The sequence below is a fragment of the Mustela nivalis genome, assembly GCF_964662115.1.
Source record: "Mustela nivalis genome assembly, chromosome: 6".
NCBI classification, from domain to species: Eukaryota; Metazoa; Chordata; class Mammalia; order Carnivora; family Mustelidae; genus Mustela; species Mustela nivalis.
In genome coordinates, this window is record NC_139025.1 from 28,151,961 (window position 1) to 28,168,533 (window position 16,573).

At 46.3% G+C, this 16,573-nt stretch overlaps 1 protein-coding gene and 1 long non-coding RNA gene across 21 annotated transcripts in view; both read right to left on the reverse strand.

Moving 5' to 3' along the window:
* FOXN3 (forkhead box N3) overlaps positions 1-16,573 on the reverse strand; it is a 400,355-nt gene that overhangs the window by 41,935 nt on the left and 341,847 nt on the right. The gene's annotated exons all lie outside the window — the stretch shown is intronic.
* On the reverse strand, positions 8,971-15,055 carry LOC309866299. The gene is made up of 2 exons (XR_014312560.1): positions 12,994-15,055; positions 8,971-12,949 (listed from the first exon to the last, which is right to left on the reverse strand). It is a non-coding gene; the product is annotated as an uncharacterized lncRNA (long non-coding RNA).

Consider the following 16,573-nt stretch of genomic DNA (forward strand, 5'->3'; position numbering starts at 1 on the left):
AATGAAAGTTTAGTATGTTCTTTGGGGAGCGGCCAATCTACCCACCGCCCAGAATGGCTCTCCCCACCACCACGCCATGTGCCTGTGGCAAAAGAGGAAGACCAGACCCCCAGGTCTGCAAGTAGAGGGAGACGGAGGGCAGCAAAACTAGTGCCTAGCCCACGGGGTTGTGTGAAGCCAGCCCACAGGAAGTCACCCTCTGGGGAGGCCGAGTGTGACAGGGAGGTGAAGGGCTGGGCAGGATGGCCGAAAGCTCACATCACTGTCTTCAGGTTTTTCGCTACCTAGTCAGGAGGTCTCTGAACGCCCAAAGGGCCCCAAGGCAGGAAGGCAATCAAGAATGGACCAGGAAGGGGTGCCTGGGTGGCTCAGTGGGTTAAAGCCTCTGCCTTCAGCTCAAGTCATGATCCCAGGGTCCTGGGATCGAGCCCCGCATCCGGCTCTCTGCTCAGCAGGAAGCCTGCTTCCTCCTCCTCTCTCTCTCTCTCTCTGCCTGCCTCTCTGCCTACTTGTGATCTCTGTCAAATAAATAAATAAAATCTTAAAGGGGCGCCTGGGTGGCTCAGTGGGTTAAGCCGCTGCCTTCGGCTCAGGTCATGATCTCAGGGTCCTGGGATCGAGCCCCGCACCGGGCTCTCTGCTCAGCAGGGAGCCTGTTTCCTCCTCTCTCTCTCTCTGCCTGCCTCTCTGCCTACTTGTGATCTCTGTCTGTCAAATAAATAAATAAAATCTTTAAAATAAAAAAATAAATAAATAGATAGATAAAATCTTAAAAAAAAAAAAAAAAAAAAAAGAATGGACCATGGAGGAAGGGGACTTCTGCATGCCTTTAGCCCTCAGAAAGCAAATGGCTCTGGTCACCGGCTTCCCAAATGAAAGTCGGAAGAATTTACTATTAAAACACAGTTACTTAAATCCTGCCTGGGGCATCTTATCAAGAGATCAGAAGGAAATACAGATACAAGCAGGTCCCCTTCCTTACAGATAAAGACAGACAGACACACACACACACACCAATCACCCACGGACACCTGCTGGCAAGTGGGTCCTTGAAAGTCATCTCTTTCTCCCTTAGAGACCCAAGCTTCAGATACAGAGAGGAAAGAAAGGAGGCGGAAGCACGTTTCCCACGACAGACTTGGAGGTCCGAACTCCTGCTTCAGTCGGTACATCCCTCCGGAGGACCCCAGCGCTGCTTTTGGGCAGCGGGAGCCTGGCCTTCCTTGCTAGGCAGTGATGCTCAAAGCTGCCAGTCCATCCCCTCGGCTGTTCTTTCAACGTGAACTGTGGCTGCTGAGTCTTAGGACTACTGGTCACTGTGCCTGTCTGGGCCTCAGTTTTAATGCCGAGTCTTTCACGCTTTCTGGTCTAATCCTCTCCATCCTGCCCCCCAATGCATTAAAGGGGGAAAAAAAAAAGACAAAGCAAATCTTTATTTGCTTGGTATTTTTTTTAACCTTTGTGTAGTTCTCTGAAACACATTTGTTCAGAAACAACCTACATTATGAAATATTATCAGTTGAGAAATAAAAATAAAAGTATCAGCAAAGCACTTCTTTTCCATCATCGTACAGGGTCTTCCCTAATGTCTGTCTCAAACTGGCTCCTGGGATGTCCTGAACCTTTTAGGGGTGCACAGTCGGTGGGTACACTGAGGAGCCTGTGATAATATAACGGGTACTGACTCCATTTCCACACTCTGCAGAGTGTGTCCTCAGTTGCACATGACCCACGGGCACTACCCACCCATTGCTGAGAATGAAAAATACCATCACACTGATAATCAGCAATTCCTTTCAGATCCAGTGCAAAACCGACATAAAGACTCAAGATGAACGCTGTTCGTATCAGGAGCATAAAAGGATTAAGCTTCCCACTCAACAAAATCGAAGCCCAACACGGGTGCTACTGGGAGAGAAATGAGGGGGAGTTGAGCCCGCCCTAATCCTGAAGGAGATTCCAACCTTCTCTAAGGAAGAGCCCAGAACTCCAAGAGTCCAAAGGCAAGGAGGTTGGGAATGACTGGCCTGGGCTTAAAATTTAGTCTGACCATAAAGTAGAAGGCTGATCTTCTGGTGGGTGAATTTCTGAAAACAGAAATCTGTTCTGAAGACAATGCTCACAGAAGTTTCCAGAACGGTTTTGTTTCTGGGAATGGATGCAATCCTGAAACAAGGACTGTGGTTGTAAGGAGTCTACTTTGAAGGATCCCCCTTTCTGGGGGGTTGGGGAGGGGATGTGTTCCATAAAAACAAAACAAAAAAACCAAACCAAACCAAACCTGAGCTCCTTACTTGCCAGCCCCACAGTACAAGTGGTTAAAATACCTCGTACATAAAAATACTAAGGGAGTGTAATGTGGAATAAAGTAAACCTAAGTGCTGAGGGCAAGACCTCTGTCAGGGGAGCATGCTTTTAGAAGAAGTGAGTTCAGGCCAAACCTGATGTCCTCTTACTTATTCCAGAACTATCAATGCTAAGCCAAATAAAGGTTTTCAGTTTGTGTCTGGGGCATATCTGTTTTTGAAAAATAATCAAGAGAGATGACCATCACCAGACACTATAATGAACAGACGCGGGCAGGCTCTGAAGGTGAAAGTGACAATAGGCGACAGTGTGGTTGGGGACGGTCTACTCCCACTGGGGCTGCTGCAGGGACAGAACCATCCGGAGACAGGAGACAGCTTCGCAGGCCGACCCAGCAAGCTGGTGATCAGGTTACTTCGTGAGAATGGAGTTCATTCCCTTACCACGAGACGCGTATTTCATCTTTCAATAGGAAAAACGTTCCAGTAAGGATGATGCGGGCGAAACTGCACAAAGACTAGCGCTAGACAGAAAAGGGGAAGGGAAGGTCTGTCAACTGCCACTGAGCCAGCCGCTGTGGCTCTCTCACCCTTGCAAGACTCTTCTAGGAGGCGTTCAGCAGATTCTCACCAAGCCCAAGTCCCACCTGGGGGTCTTCAGGCTCCGGCTGAGCGGGAGAGCAGAGTAGCCACTGTCCTTTCAAAGTAAGGGCTTGGGGGGGGGGCTGAGGAGTGGAAGAGAGGGGAAATGAAACTGACGATCTGTTTTTAAGCATATCCAGGCTTTGCCACCAAGGGAGACTCCTGGCGATGGGAACTCGGCCCACCCTTGGAGGCCGGAGAGGCCCAGCTGACCGCTGTCCCCTGAGATGATTCCCACCCTAGACAATGTGCGTGTGCAGTGAGGCAACACAGGATGCAGGAGGCAAGACAGGATGCAGGAGACAGACTTAAGGACGAGAGACACCCCAGAAATCTGGACTTTGGCTTGAATTATGATGGAGGGAAAAATGCTGGGAGGCCTTCATCTCTTCCCTTCCCCCGTATTTATTTCTCACTCTGCTTCTCCTGGGTAAGAAAAAGAACAGGTTTTTGGGGTACCTGGGTGGCCCAGTCATTAAGTGTCTACCTGCAGCTCAGGTTATGATCCCAGGGTCCTGGGATCGAGCCCCGCATCCAACTCCCTGCTCAGCGGGAAGCCTGCTTCTCCCTCTCCCACTCCCCCTGCTTGCGTTCCCTCTCTTGCTGCGTCTCGCTCTGTCAAATAAATAAATAAAATCTTAAAAGAAAAGAAAAAGAAAAAGGTTTTTGCTTTTTAAACAGAAATGCTCTTGACAGAGCCAATCTCACCTGAGACTGAATCCACATACTCAATAGTCTTCTTTGAAAGTTATTTTTCAGGCGGTCTGCTGTATTTTGCACATGGATGACTGACAGGATTATGGCAAAACGGGACGAATGAACTAAAACCTGGTGCACCCCCCTTTTAAGCAACTTCCCCCAGGAGCCCCCTCTCCTCTGGCGCCTCCTGCCAAAGAAGGCTCCAAATCCCTTTTAGAACTAGCATCCGGTGCCAGAGTCACCTGGTGGGGGTTCATGGGGTCCTGGAGCGGAGGGATGGCTGGCTGTGCCTTGAGTGTGTGGGGACAAGCCATATATGGCTCTGCCACACACAGCCCCACCACAAAGCCTCCTCTGCAAACCTCCACCGTGGTCTCTCCCTGCCAGACACCCAGGGCTCTTCTCAAGCTCTTCTCAAGGTGACCAGTAACCTGCCTTGGGGTAGCTCCTAGTCACTTTTTGGGCATATGTAGCATCTGCTCAAAGAGATGACCTCCCTTGTCAGTGGGGACACTCTTCCCCCTCTCAGTAGTCCCCATGGGAGGCTAGTGATCATTCACCTTCTGGAACAATACCTCTCTTCTCACAAGCCTGCCTTATTTGCACTCTGCGAAAAAGGAGGAATTCTTGTCATTGAATTCTTCATTTAGGAAGGATGCTGGCTTCAAGAGCAGAAGATACACTGAGGGCCGCAGGTGGCCATACATTCTACAGACTGAGTCACAACTTCAGGTACCTGAGTAGAACCTCTTCTCACTTGCTGAACTGCCACAGATGGCTGGCAAAGTATAAAGACAGTGACTCTACCAGGTTGTCAAGACCTGACCGAGCGCTTGCCTCCATCAAGAGTGTTCTGTTCCACAAGAAATGGACTTTTAAGGATGTCTCATTCATTCCTGATGAGTTTCCAGGCTCTGCTACTTCTAGAACCTACCACATGATCAACCACAAAAGCCTCCTTGTGCTTAGGTCGGGCTTAATATTTCCATATTCTGTGGTGTAGCCTGCAATGCTGACTTTAAAAGCCAAAGAAACATTAATCTTAGTCTCCAGAGGGGCTTAGGGTTAGAGGCAAACAGGATGTGCTTCTGAGTAGTCTGTAAACTCATCAAAGAAGCTATACATACTATCAAGGCGCTAAAACATTTCGGTGGAGTCGGAGATCCACAGCAAATGGAAGAACTGCATGGTTAACTTCATTTGTGGCAACAGACTGGAGTCTCCAACACTTCCCACTTAAAGGCAACCGGTCTAGAGCAGGAAACATACATAATAAGACCAGAGCACCTTGTTGCACTAGAAAATGAGGACACTATCGAAGTCTATGGACTTCATTTCAAGTCTAACCTCAGGAACCTACTTGAGGGCCCTCCCATTGGACAAAGATGGGACAGTTTGAATTCCTGTGAGGATGATAACTGCATTAAATTGAAACACATCAAAAATGCTTACATCTAATAGTTTGTAATGATATTTAAAAAAAAATATTGGAGCTCATTGGCCATCTGTGGGAAGTGCTAGGGAACTGACTCATGGTTTGAAAACTGATGAAAGCAAGAAGCAGGCAATGGCTCTGCCTTTTGTACACGAAATATACCTGACCTAGCTAAATGATTGAGATGTTCCTCTATATAGCCTGGGTGGCTCAGATGGGTGAGCGTCTGGCTCTTGGTTTTGGCTCAGATCATGTTCTCAGGGTCATAAGACCAAGCCTTAAAAGTCAGGCTCAGAGCATGCTCTCTCTCCCTGCCCCTCTCTAAAATAGATAAATAAATAAATAGATAAATAGATAAATCTTTTTTTTAAAAAGTATCCTAGATAATACATGAAAAGGGAATGATAAAATTTTGCACTTGTAAAATTTTGCAAGCCCCTAATGAATTAATTTATCTAAGCAGTGATGACCAATAGCTGTTAACATCACACAAAAAAGAAACAGATACAATGTATTAACCAATAGAGGTATGAACCCCTCTTAGAACTAAGTAATCTTACCCCCCAAAAAGGGTGCATCTGGAGACACTTGGCACTGTTTGTGGAGATATTTCGGTTGTTGTGACTGGTGTGTGTGTTTGTACACTACTGGCATCTAGTGTGTAGAGCCCAGAAATGCTGCAGACCATTGTACACTGTAGAGGACAGCCTCCCACAGCCAAGAATTATCTGGCCCTAAACATCAGTTGCCAAGGTTGAAAAAATCCTGTTCTGGATTTAATACCCAATTTATAGAAAATCCAGGGGACAAAGGAACAAGTTAAATGGCAACACAAGTTGAATCAGCAGAATTCAGACTGTAGCAAACTCTACAGAACAACTCAAATTCTTAACCAGCAGCAGCAGCAAGAAAAAACGACAGACTGGACAGATGATTATGGAAGGGAGCCAAGAGACGGAGAGATGTAAGGGACAGACCAATGGATTACAATGTATGAACCTTATTTGGTTCCGGATTTTAAAACTAGTGGTTAGAAAAACTACAAGCAAGGGGGGCTGGGGTGTGCAGGAGGTTGAGTGTACCGTTCTTGATTTTGGCTCAGGGCCTGATCTCAGGGGCATGGGATTGAGGCCCATGTTGGGATCTGCGCTCAGAATGGAGTCTGCTTGAGATTTTTCCTCCCTATTCCTCTGCCCCTTCCACTTGTGGGTGACCGCGCTTTCTCTCAAATAAATAAATCAATCTTAAAAACAAACCCCAAAACCAAAAAAAAAAAACAAACCCCAAAACAAAACAAAACAAAAAACCCTCCAAGCAATTGGGGAAAAGTAAACATTGATGAATTACTAAGGAATTATTTCTGAGATGTAACTGACATATAACATTACACAAGTTTAAAGTGTACAAAATAATTTGATATATACTGCAAAATAATAATGAAAAATAAACTCCCCACAGTAATTTAACATCCATTACCTCACACAGTTACAACGTTTTTCCCTTGTGATGAGAACTTTTAAGATCTAAGCAATTTATTAAAAACTTTAAGGTGTATTATTGATACTGTGACTGTGCTTTTTTACAGTTGATCTTAGCCAAAAGGCCGAGAAGCAATGTAACTGTGCTTTTTTTTAAAAAATATTTTATTTATTTATTTGAGAGAGCACGCATGTGCACGAGCAGGGTGAGGGGGGTATTATGGAGGGGCAAGGGAGCAGGAGAGGCAGAGCTCGACTCAGGGCTTGATCCCAACACCCTAGGATTACAATCTGAGCAGATGGCAGATGGTTAACCAAATGAGCCACCCAGGCGTCCCATGACTTTTTTTTTTTTTTTAAATATATATTTCCTGTCTTTTTGAGCTACATACTGAAATATACACAGAAGAAATTCCACAGTACTGGGGATATCCCAAATCCCTGTTCCTTGGGGGTGGAAGGTGGTGGGGAGTGGGAGAGGTACAGATGCAGCAACACACCTGGTCGGGATTTACTGATCATCAGGCGACAGGTGAAAGAGGTCTGTTCTGTTTTTTGCAACATATATTGAAATGTTTCAAATAAAAAATTTTAACAGAAAAAAAAGCAAAATGAAGGCAAAATAATACCAGTCCAACTGCAGCAGGTGTGGAATGTGCTCTTTATGAACAAAAATATGGCCCACGACATGGAGCTCCGGTGACTCTGGGCTCCCATAAGGCCACTGGGGAATACTGGCTAGGTCTAGACTCACTGAAGTTTCACTTCCCTCTGGAACACGAGTTAAATTTGACCTTCCGCTGGAATAAGAGCTAAACAGTGCTTAAACGTGATGCTTAACCAGCGTGATAAAGCACAGCAGGCCCAATTTACTTTGTCTTACCGTGCATGCCTGGTTGAGGTTGGGGGAGTGTGCGCGGGGCGGGGAACGGGGTCAGCATCCTCCTGACCCCTGAAGGCAATTAACTTATACTTCCAAGCAGGAGGTACCATTCTCTTTAACTCAGCAGGCAGAACTGTACATAATTAGAGGTCATAATTACGGCTCTCTTTTTAAAATGTGACCATAGTATCCAAATTGACCTCTTGTGGCAGCGCTGCCTACATGCTGGGAGTACATAAAAGGCGGGCACAGGCCCTACCCGGCGTCACAGTGATGGGCAGCCCGAGTCCCCAGGCAGTTTGCGAGGTCAGGCATCTATGCTTACTCCCCGTGGAACTCCGGTCTGTTTGGGGGTTTACTAATTATCATTTTTCACGGAGTAACGTTTCATTTCTTTGAATAGACACGGACTAGCCAACGCTTCAGCATCATCTCTTTGACCATGGCAGAGAGGCAAAAGGAACCACTCGAATTAATAGGCTAGGAATGACTGCACATCGACTGTCTAATTCACCATGCAATAATGCCAACGTTGCAAAGATCAGTCCCCGATCATTTTTTCACTTGGGTGTTTTGTGAAGTTGCTGCAGAGTCTCAACTTTACTTTAAAAATTTGGATTTATTGTTATTTTATGACCCCCCCTCATAACTGGCCTCACCTAGCATTATTTCTAGCGTATACGGCCCGAATCATTATACAGAACAAATCGTTTTGTGGGCAAATAGAACCCAGCCGGACTGCTTTCCATTCGCAGCGCCGAGTGATAGCATCCCTGAGCTAGCGGAGACCCTCGGAAACCATCCTACAGATGAAATGCCTGAGGCAGGTCCAGAGAGAGGGGAAGCCAGAGCCAGGGCAGAAAATCACGCACAGGGTGAGGAACTCCCGGAAACACTTAAGGACCCACTCGTGGTTTGTGCCTCACTTGGTGGCCACGATAATTCCAGTTCCCGCTTCCAACAGAAAACCCCGGCAGCTCCTCTGTGTCTCTCCTGCCCCTCAGGAGCACAGCCTCTTCACTTTTCACCAGGACTCATTAAATAACCCTGACAAACAGCAGCCAAGTTCCTTCCAACAATATTTTAAATCCCCAGTCAACGCTTGAAAAAATTGGAAAGAGGGATGGTACGGCACCAGCTAATCTTTTCCTGGCAGTAAAAAAGGGATCGAAAATTCCGAAGTTGGATACAAGTAGTTTCAAATAGATAAGACAGTGTCAAGTCACAACATGTACACAGTCGAGTGAGTGACAATCCTCGCTTGGAGGCAGGAGCTTCACAAAATGGCCCTGAGAAACAGGGTTGTGGGTTTTTTTTTGTTTTGTTTTGTTTTAAACCAATGTAGTTTTCTTGAATTGAACAGCCTGGGAGTGAATTATGGTTCTCTATATTTGTAAAAGCTCCTCTATTCAGAAAAGAAAAACTTAACGACTATTCAGAGATGTCCAAAACTAGAGTTTAAATAAAAGAATAATTGCCTTACTGCTTTTATAGGCATGTCAGTAGGAAGAAATACTACTTTACTACTTTATTTTCTTTTGGTTCAGTAAGAGAAGTCAAAGGAAGGAGTCTAAATACATCACAACAAAGGTATTTAATTGCGACCAGTTCATTTGCATCTCAATGTAAAGTCACGGCGTGAGATACCAGTGCGAAAGCATTGATAAAAGTTCAGCTTTCAGGGGTAAATTTCTTCAAGTTTACATTATTTCCTGAAACACTGCATGCAGCTACTCGGCCCAGAAACTCCAATTCCATGCTTCACAGGGATTCTGCAAAATACCTGCCCATGTATGCCACAGTTCCAGAACTGTGGCTTGACCCAGCACCCAGCAGAGCGTTGTCACTCAAACATCCTATTCACATGAAAAGGCTCGGGTCCCTAGAGCTCTGCTTTCCCCCTCAGTAAATCAGCCGCCACCATATTATCCCCAAGTGTTATTTGCTACGGTAATTTATATAACAAGCCACAAATGAAATCCCATCACGGCCGAGATTTTGGTTCTGAACCGCATACTTCATTTAGCGGTGGCATCAGCCATGGCCCCAGCACCTGCTGATGGAAAGGGTTAAAAAGAGGGGTGCTGTGAGGTCAGCCCTTCCCGGCAGTGGTTCATCAGACTGAGCGTGTTTAAAAGCAAAACATTCCTTCCACATCACAAAACCCTGGGCATCTGCTGAGTGGCCAATTTGGCTTACTCTGCCCTGTTGCATTATATTCTCCAAAGAAACCACACAGTTTGGACCCCAGAACACAATTAAGTTTTATGTATCTTCACACCGTCTTAGCTGCCTACTTTCTCCATCTAAGTACTTTGCAAAAAGCTGAAACCCAAACAGAACAGCTAATGAACCCAAAGCGGACTTCATTTTACCGATTCCATTTCACATAAAATTGTTAATTCATCTGATTCTTTCCTTTATTTCATTACCTTTCAACTGGAATAGCCCATGTCCCACCCAGTCAGCTGGTATCGTTCTGCACGTTTCTCTCTCTGCAGTTGTCCGTGCTGGAAGGACAAGAACCCAAACTCAAAGCAAGTCTGGAGATAAAGCTTCCCGAGTAAATTCATTTTTATCACCATCTTCAATGTTCCCAAGTGGCCAAGTCATCTTGGTCATGTTTATTAACTAAAGGTAATGGGAAAGATCCCAATCAGAGCTTTGGTGTATAGAACCACACAAATCAATTCTCTCTCCGTGAATGCGGATAGACGGTTCTGGGCTCCAGCCACGGAGTCTCACTGAGCCATCCTGGGACGGATCAGCCATACCCTGGCTTCTTGATAACCACCCGGAACTCAGCAGTTTGTTAGGAAGGAAAGAGCGACTCACACTGAACCCTGCACAAGAACCATCCAGAAAGAGGGGCAGGGGCACGTGGGCAGTCCCTAGAAAGACTGAATGCAGAAAGTGCAAGCAAACACTGGTATTTTGTGACATTTCTAGAAAGGTCCGCAGCTTTTATCCAGATCCCTCTTGGGTGGATTATACAGAACAGGGTAAGAATCACTGGCTTTGCATTCCCCTCATCAGAGACGAAGTCTCAAGCCAGAGTGCATCATTAGGACAGGACTAAAAGCCGTCCCCTTGTTCAAAGGAAGAATTATGATTCTTTGGTTTGAAATAATTTTGAAGTTTTTGCAATGCTAAGAAAAATGCATTTTGTTAAGGACTTAATGTATGTATCCCCCCAAGATGTCTATGTTGAAACTCTAAACCCTCACCTAAGGGTATTTGCAGATAGGGCTTTTGTGAAAGAATTAGGGTTAGATTAGGTCATGAGGTTGGAGCCCCCATGATGAGATTAGTGGTCCTAGAAGAATAGGGAGAGAGAGAAGAAAACTGTCCCAAGCCCCACTGCCGGTGAGCATAGACAAAAGGCCATGGTGGGGTGGGTGGAATTCAGGGAGAGGTGGCAATCTTGCAGACCAGGAAGTGAGCTCTGTGAGCTCTTACTGGAAACCAACCCCCTGGTGCACCTTGGTGTTTGTTTCAGTTGGTTAAGTATCTGCCTTTGGCTCAGGTCATGATCCCAGGGTAATGGGATAGAGTCCCACATGGGGCCTTCCTGCTCAGTGGGGAGTCTGCTTCTCCTCTCCCTCCGCCTGCCACTCTACCTACTTGTGCCCACCCATGCTGCCCTCCGTCAAATAAATAAATAAAATCTAAAAACACCCCCTGGACGGCAGAGTCGTAGTGACAGCAGTCTCTCTCGTGGTTAGTTTCTAGAGGATTCTGGAAATCATTTCTGACAGGCCAGCCTGGTTTCGGCTCTTCCAACAATTTTTTAAGTCCTTAACTCCCTGTATGGCCTCCCTTTCCACTTTAACCACTTAGAACGCTTGCCAGCTCCTGCCCTATATCCCAGAACACAGAACCAGGACATCACTGTAAAGAGAACCAAGGGAGCACTGCCTGCCTCCCTTGGGGGCAAGGAGAGGACAGCTGGTTAAATGAGAACCAGCCTGAAGCTGTTACATTCTGCAGCTCTCTGTTTTTAAAGACAGAAACCAGGGAGCGCAGATCCATTGAACTGATGGCATCTCTCTGGGCACCTGGCTCAGCTGGTAGAGCGTGTGACTACTGATCTCAGGGTTGAGAGTTCGAGCCCATGGAGGGTGTGAAGATTACTTCAAAAAATAACACCTTTAACTGACACAGTTTCAGAAAGATATACAAAGAGGGACCGGGCTTCTGTGTCTCACTAGGCTGGCGGGAGGAGCGGGAATCTCTTCACTCCCTTTTCTGCCTGAGTATACGTGTGTGTCCTGGGCCATGATGGCCCCTACCCAGCTAGGCAGCTCAGCGTCTCCCACAGCGAGGCCTGTCTCCTTTTAAGGCGTTTTGCAGACACAGCTTGTTGTTGTTGTTGTTGTTTAAACAAATTGAAGGTCTGTGGCAACCGTGAGTTAAGCAATTTATCAGAGCCATTTTCCCAATAGCGTTCAGTCACTTCGCGTGTGTATGTGTGTGTGTGTGTCCTTTTGGTAATTCTGTCAATATTTCCAACTTTTTCACCGTTTTTCTCTTAGCTCTGATCAGTGATGATGACTCGCTAAAAGCTCAGAGGATGGTTAGCATTTTTAGCCACCAAGTATTTTTAAATTCAGATGGAGCGGAACCTGCAGGATCTCTGAGGTGCAGCTGTGCCCAGAAAGAGTCAGGACGGGTCAGGGCAGGTCCCGGGATGTGACCAGCCGCCCGCGACTCCATTGCTCCCCCTTCTTCCACACAGCATGGCCTAGCAACAACCTTTTTGCTTTCTTTTTCTCTTCTTTTCTCCCTTCTTCCTTTTTTGGTGGTTTCCTCTGTAGTGTATGGGCCTCTTACCTTCCCCCCACGATTTCAGTCCATCTACTCCCCCCAAAAAAAGGGAATGTTGGGGTTCTGAGCTCCCGGGGCAATGAGAAAGGGAACAGAAAGAAAACCACCACAGGATGAGACAGAGACTGACAACAAAGTCTAAAGCAGAGGGGTGCCAAGGTGGCTCAGTTGGGTAAGTGTCCGACTCTTGATTTTGTCTCGGTATGACCTCAGGGTCGTGAGATTGAGCCCCATGTTGGGCGTGGAGCCTGGTTGGGATTCTCTCTCTCCTTCTGCCTCTCCCCAACTTAAAAAAAAAAAAAAAGAAAGAAAAAAGTCTAAAGCAGAGTGGGAAAGGTGGTAAGGGAAAGAGGAGAAAGGAGAGGTACTAGGGCCACCTCCCCCATTAACCCTCCTGCTAAGAGGGGCTGGAGGAGAGCCTCAAATGTTAGGAAGCACAGGTCAAGGAAGGCGGGGGCCACCTCTCTTTGTAGAATGGGACCCACCCCCACCTCCCAGCCTCAGCGGCAGCAGCTTCACAGACTGAAGATACTTTCATCCTTGTAGACGAGCCAGAGGAAGTATTCTTCATGGAGTAGCTGACCCACTATGGCACTCGGCGGTGGAAGGACATTGTTGACCAAGAAAAACTCGGCATCCTCAGCTCGGAGACAAACTGCTTCCGGATCAAGAAGAAGAACTGACCGGGGCGCCTGGGTGGCTCAGTGGGTTAAGAAGAAGAACTGACCAACTGCGAGATCAGAAGGCACCAGATAATTCTTTTTGTCCAGCTCTCCTCCCTTCCACACAGCAGCTTTAGTCAGCACTGAGTCCTTCCTTTTCACCAAGGGCTTTACAAGAAAAGGGTATGCGTGACACTTTCGGATCTGTTGTTAAAATCTGTTAGAGGCACTATTTCTTACCCTCAAATAAAGCCTTGAGGGGCGTCTGGGTGGCTCAGCAAATTAAACTTCTGCCTTTAGCTCCCGTTGTGATCTCAGGGTCCTGGGATCGAGCCCCGCATCGGGCTTTCTGCTCGGTGGAGAGCCTGTTTTCCCCTCTCTCTGCCTACTTGTGACCTCTCTCTATCAAATAAATAAATAAATAAATAGATAGATAGATAGATAGATAAAGCCTTGAGATTGCCCTTGCTCTCGGAGCCAGGCACCTCAATGGTATGTACACTTATATTAGACACGGGCTGTGCACCACATTTCTCTCTTTGCCTTCGCCACTAGGAAACTAGGAGGTGGGTTTTGAATCCATTGCTGTTATTCTCACACCCTGGACCCCTGAAGGATAGCTCCTGCAGAGCGCCCTTCTCTCCCTTTTCCTCCCACAGAGGCATTAAAAAAAAAAAATCCTATATTAAGCACTGATGGCACTGGCATTTCTTTATCATTTTGGGGCACTTCTTTTTTTGGAGATAGGTGAGGGGTATACAGATAAATAAAATAAAACCTACGTTTTGGGCAAGCCACTGGTCTGACAATTCCAGCTCACCAGAGGAGGAGGATGAGGGGAAGTGGGGAGAAAGAGGAGGAGGAGGGAGGAAGGCCCTTTCTTTTTGCTGTAGAGGAGACAGGAAGACTGCCACCCAGAGGAAATTTGACAACTGTGTTTCTAGGGGGAAAAAAAGCATGCAATTCTAAAAACTGTGGTATAATTGCTCATAGGCATGTAATAATTTAGTAAGTTACCGCTTCTTCCAAATGTTACACTTGCTTCGACGGTATCAAGAATGATGAGACGATCGCTGTGCCTTGTTAATTATGGGTCTCTCCTCTATGAGCTTTCTCACGGGGCCTTAAAGATTGAAAACGCTGTCTCCTGGGGCAACGCACAAGCAAAAAAGTATCCGAATGTTCTCAAAGAAGTCAGAACCCCCCCTACAGACTAATAAATAAATCAGTGGGTGCTCTCAACTTTGATGATGTATCTCCGTTTTACTCTCTACCAACTGGTCTCCGGCAGGTTACTTAGCACAAATGCCTTGTGTGTCCTTATCTGTCAAATGAGGGAGTTTCCTCATCTGTCAAATAAGGGCGGACTGAAACTCTAAAACCCAGGAAGCGCGAAGCCCGCTCGGGTTCCACTCGCGCAGGTTCCACTCGCTTCAACCAGCGTGGAGCGAGGAAGGGGACCGCGGAAGGCTCAACCCGAGAGACCCAGGCCCCGGGCCCTTGTCCACCCAGCAGCTGCCCCCCCCACCCCAGGGTACACGCTCTGGGCAGGAGAGAAAGGGCTCCTCCGCCCGTGCTGGGCCTTGTGTTTGGTTTAATCTCCTCACATCTGTTTGCTCTGCTGCCCGGACAACTCCACAGCAAACAAAGGCCCGGGCCTCCCGCCGCCCAGGCCAGCGGCTCCAAATTGGGAACCGGCCTACTTTGTTTGCTCTGGGGCAGAAGGAGGGAGCAAACAGCAGCTTTTGTAAGTCAAGTTGGTTATATTCTTCACTCAATTAGGGCCCTGAAAAGATGGAGGGATGCAAAGGACCCTTCCCAGAGCAAACACTTCCCGCTGACCCGCCTCTCAGAAGTTCCCTTTCACTGCATCTGCCCCCTGGAAGGTGCTTCAACTTTGATGGGGAAGAAACGTATTTTCTGCATTTTGTTAGATTTTTCTCCTCCAGCCTAGTGGGGGCCAGGTAATGTGAACGCCTTCTATCTAAGCAGAGTATTTTCTTTAAAGAAAACACACAGGCTCCTTGGAGTAACACAATTCCATTTTCTGATCCGTATCAGAGGGCCAGACTCCGCTTCTGACTGTAAATTGTTTATCAGGTAAGGTGAGGCAAAGCCGAGCCCTTTAAAAAAGCAAGAAAATTAGAAGAATTTGCCTTCAGATGGTTAACAAGGGGACGTACATGAAAACAGCAGTGTAATTCTATGGAAAATTATTTGAAGGCGTCTAAACCAGATAAAAACAGGATTGGTCGGTTAATTATGTAATTAAACTGCAGTCAGAAACGGGAAGGGTCTTCCACCTTTCAAAATCCAAACTAGTTATTCGAGCTTTCACTGGGTACTGTTTAGAGATTCTATTTGGGGAAGGCGCCCAATTTTTCTTGTCTGGATTAGAGTTCAAAAAAAAAAAAAAAAAAAAAAAAGTGCTGCTTTGCAAATCTAGCTTCTAGTCTTGAAGATAAAACAATCACAACCCCTCCTTCCTTCCTCAAATACCTTTTTGCTTCATTTCTTCAGAGTTAGGAGAATAAATAGAGGTTTTTTTTTTTTTTTTGGCGGAAAGCCAAAGTAATATCCCAGCAAGATATCTGACTTCTTTACAGAGACACATACTGTTTCATGTTTGATTTTGATTTTCAAAAGCAGAACAATTTTCACATCATTATATAAAAGGCTTCCACTATTTAAAATGTCGTTTCTAAATTAATTTCATACCCCCAAGGCAGAATGCATCTGACCAGACTGAATTCTAGCCATTCAAATAAGGTGAGAACAGTTCGAGGACGGGAACTTAGTGGAAAAAGACATTAAAAACTATCAGTCTATAAGGGAAGGTCAGTTGTCCCTGGAAGCTTGGTTTTGTTTTCTTCGAGGGCACATGGCTGGTTTATCCCTGCCTGCCCAAACACAGAAGGAAAGTGGCTTCTCTGTGCAGTTGCTGTTGTGCAGGAGTCGGGAGAATTTGCTAGACTGAGAGACCTACAGCGACTGACATTCGATACGTGTGTCTGGTGGTTGGTGGCGAGACGGCTGAAAAATCTGATGCCTGGCTGTGTTAAATTTTTAACAGCTGGACAGATGTGGATAGAATCTTAAAATGGTGCCTCGTCTCTAAAACTCTTTATTTCACCTTGAACATGGACCACGTACTTTAATAAGGTAACCTTAGTCCCTCAGGATAAGTTTACGAACTTGCTGGGAATCGCTAGAGGCGTGCTCCCCTGCTCTGATCAAAAGTCAGAAATAGGACATTTTTGCCAGTGAGCAGAGGTCAGTCAGGGGAGCAGCCCACATCCCTTACTGGGCCAGACCACTGGCAGGTGTGGCTCAGATCACTGGGGCACCTCCAATGACAGGAAAGTTGGTTAACAGGCCCGTGCGGAAGATTCCTTGTGGACAGACAACAAGCAGTCTGTAAGCAGGGTGTGGCTTTGTGTGTGGGATAGGGTAGGGGGCATTAATATAGAGTAATAAGACATTATGCCCAGATTAGGTATAAAGCTTCCATCATCCCTGCTGGATAAAAACCGAAAATAAAATTATGAATGTGTTTAAAAAAATATATATTTTTTAAATGCAAATTTTACCCTGAACAGAATAACCTGCAAAAGACAGGTCAAGGTGGGAAACATGTTGGC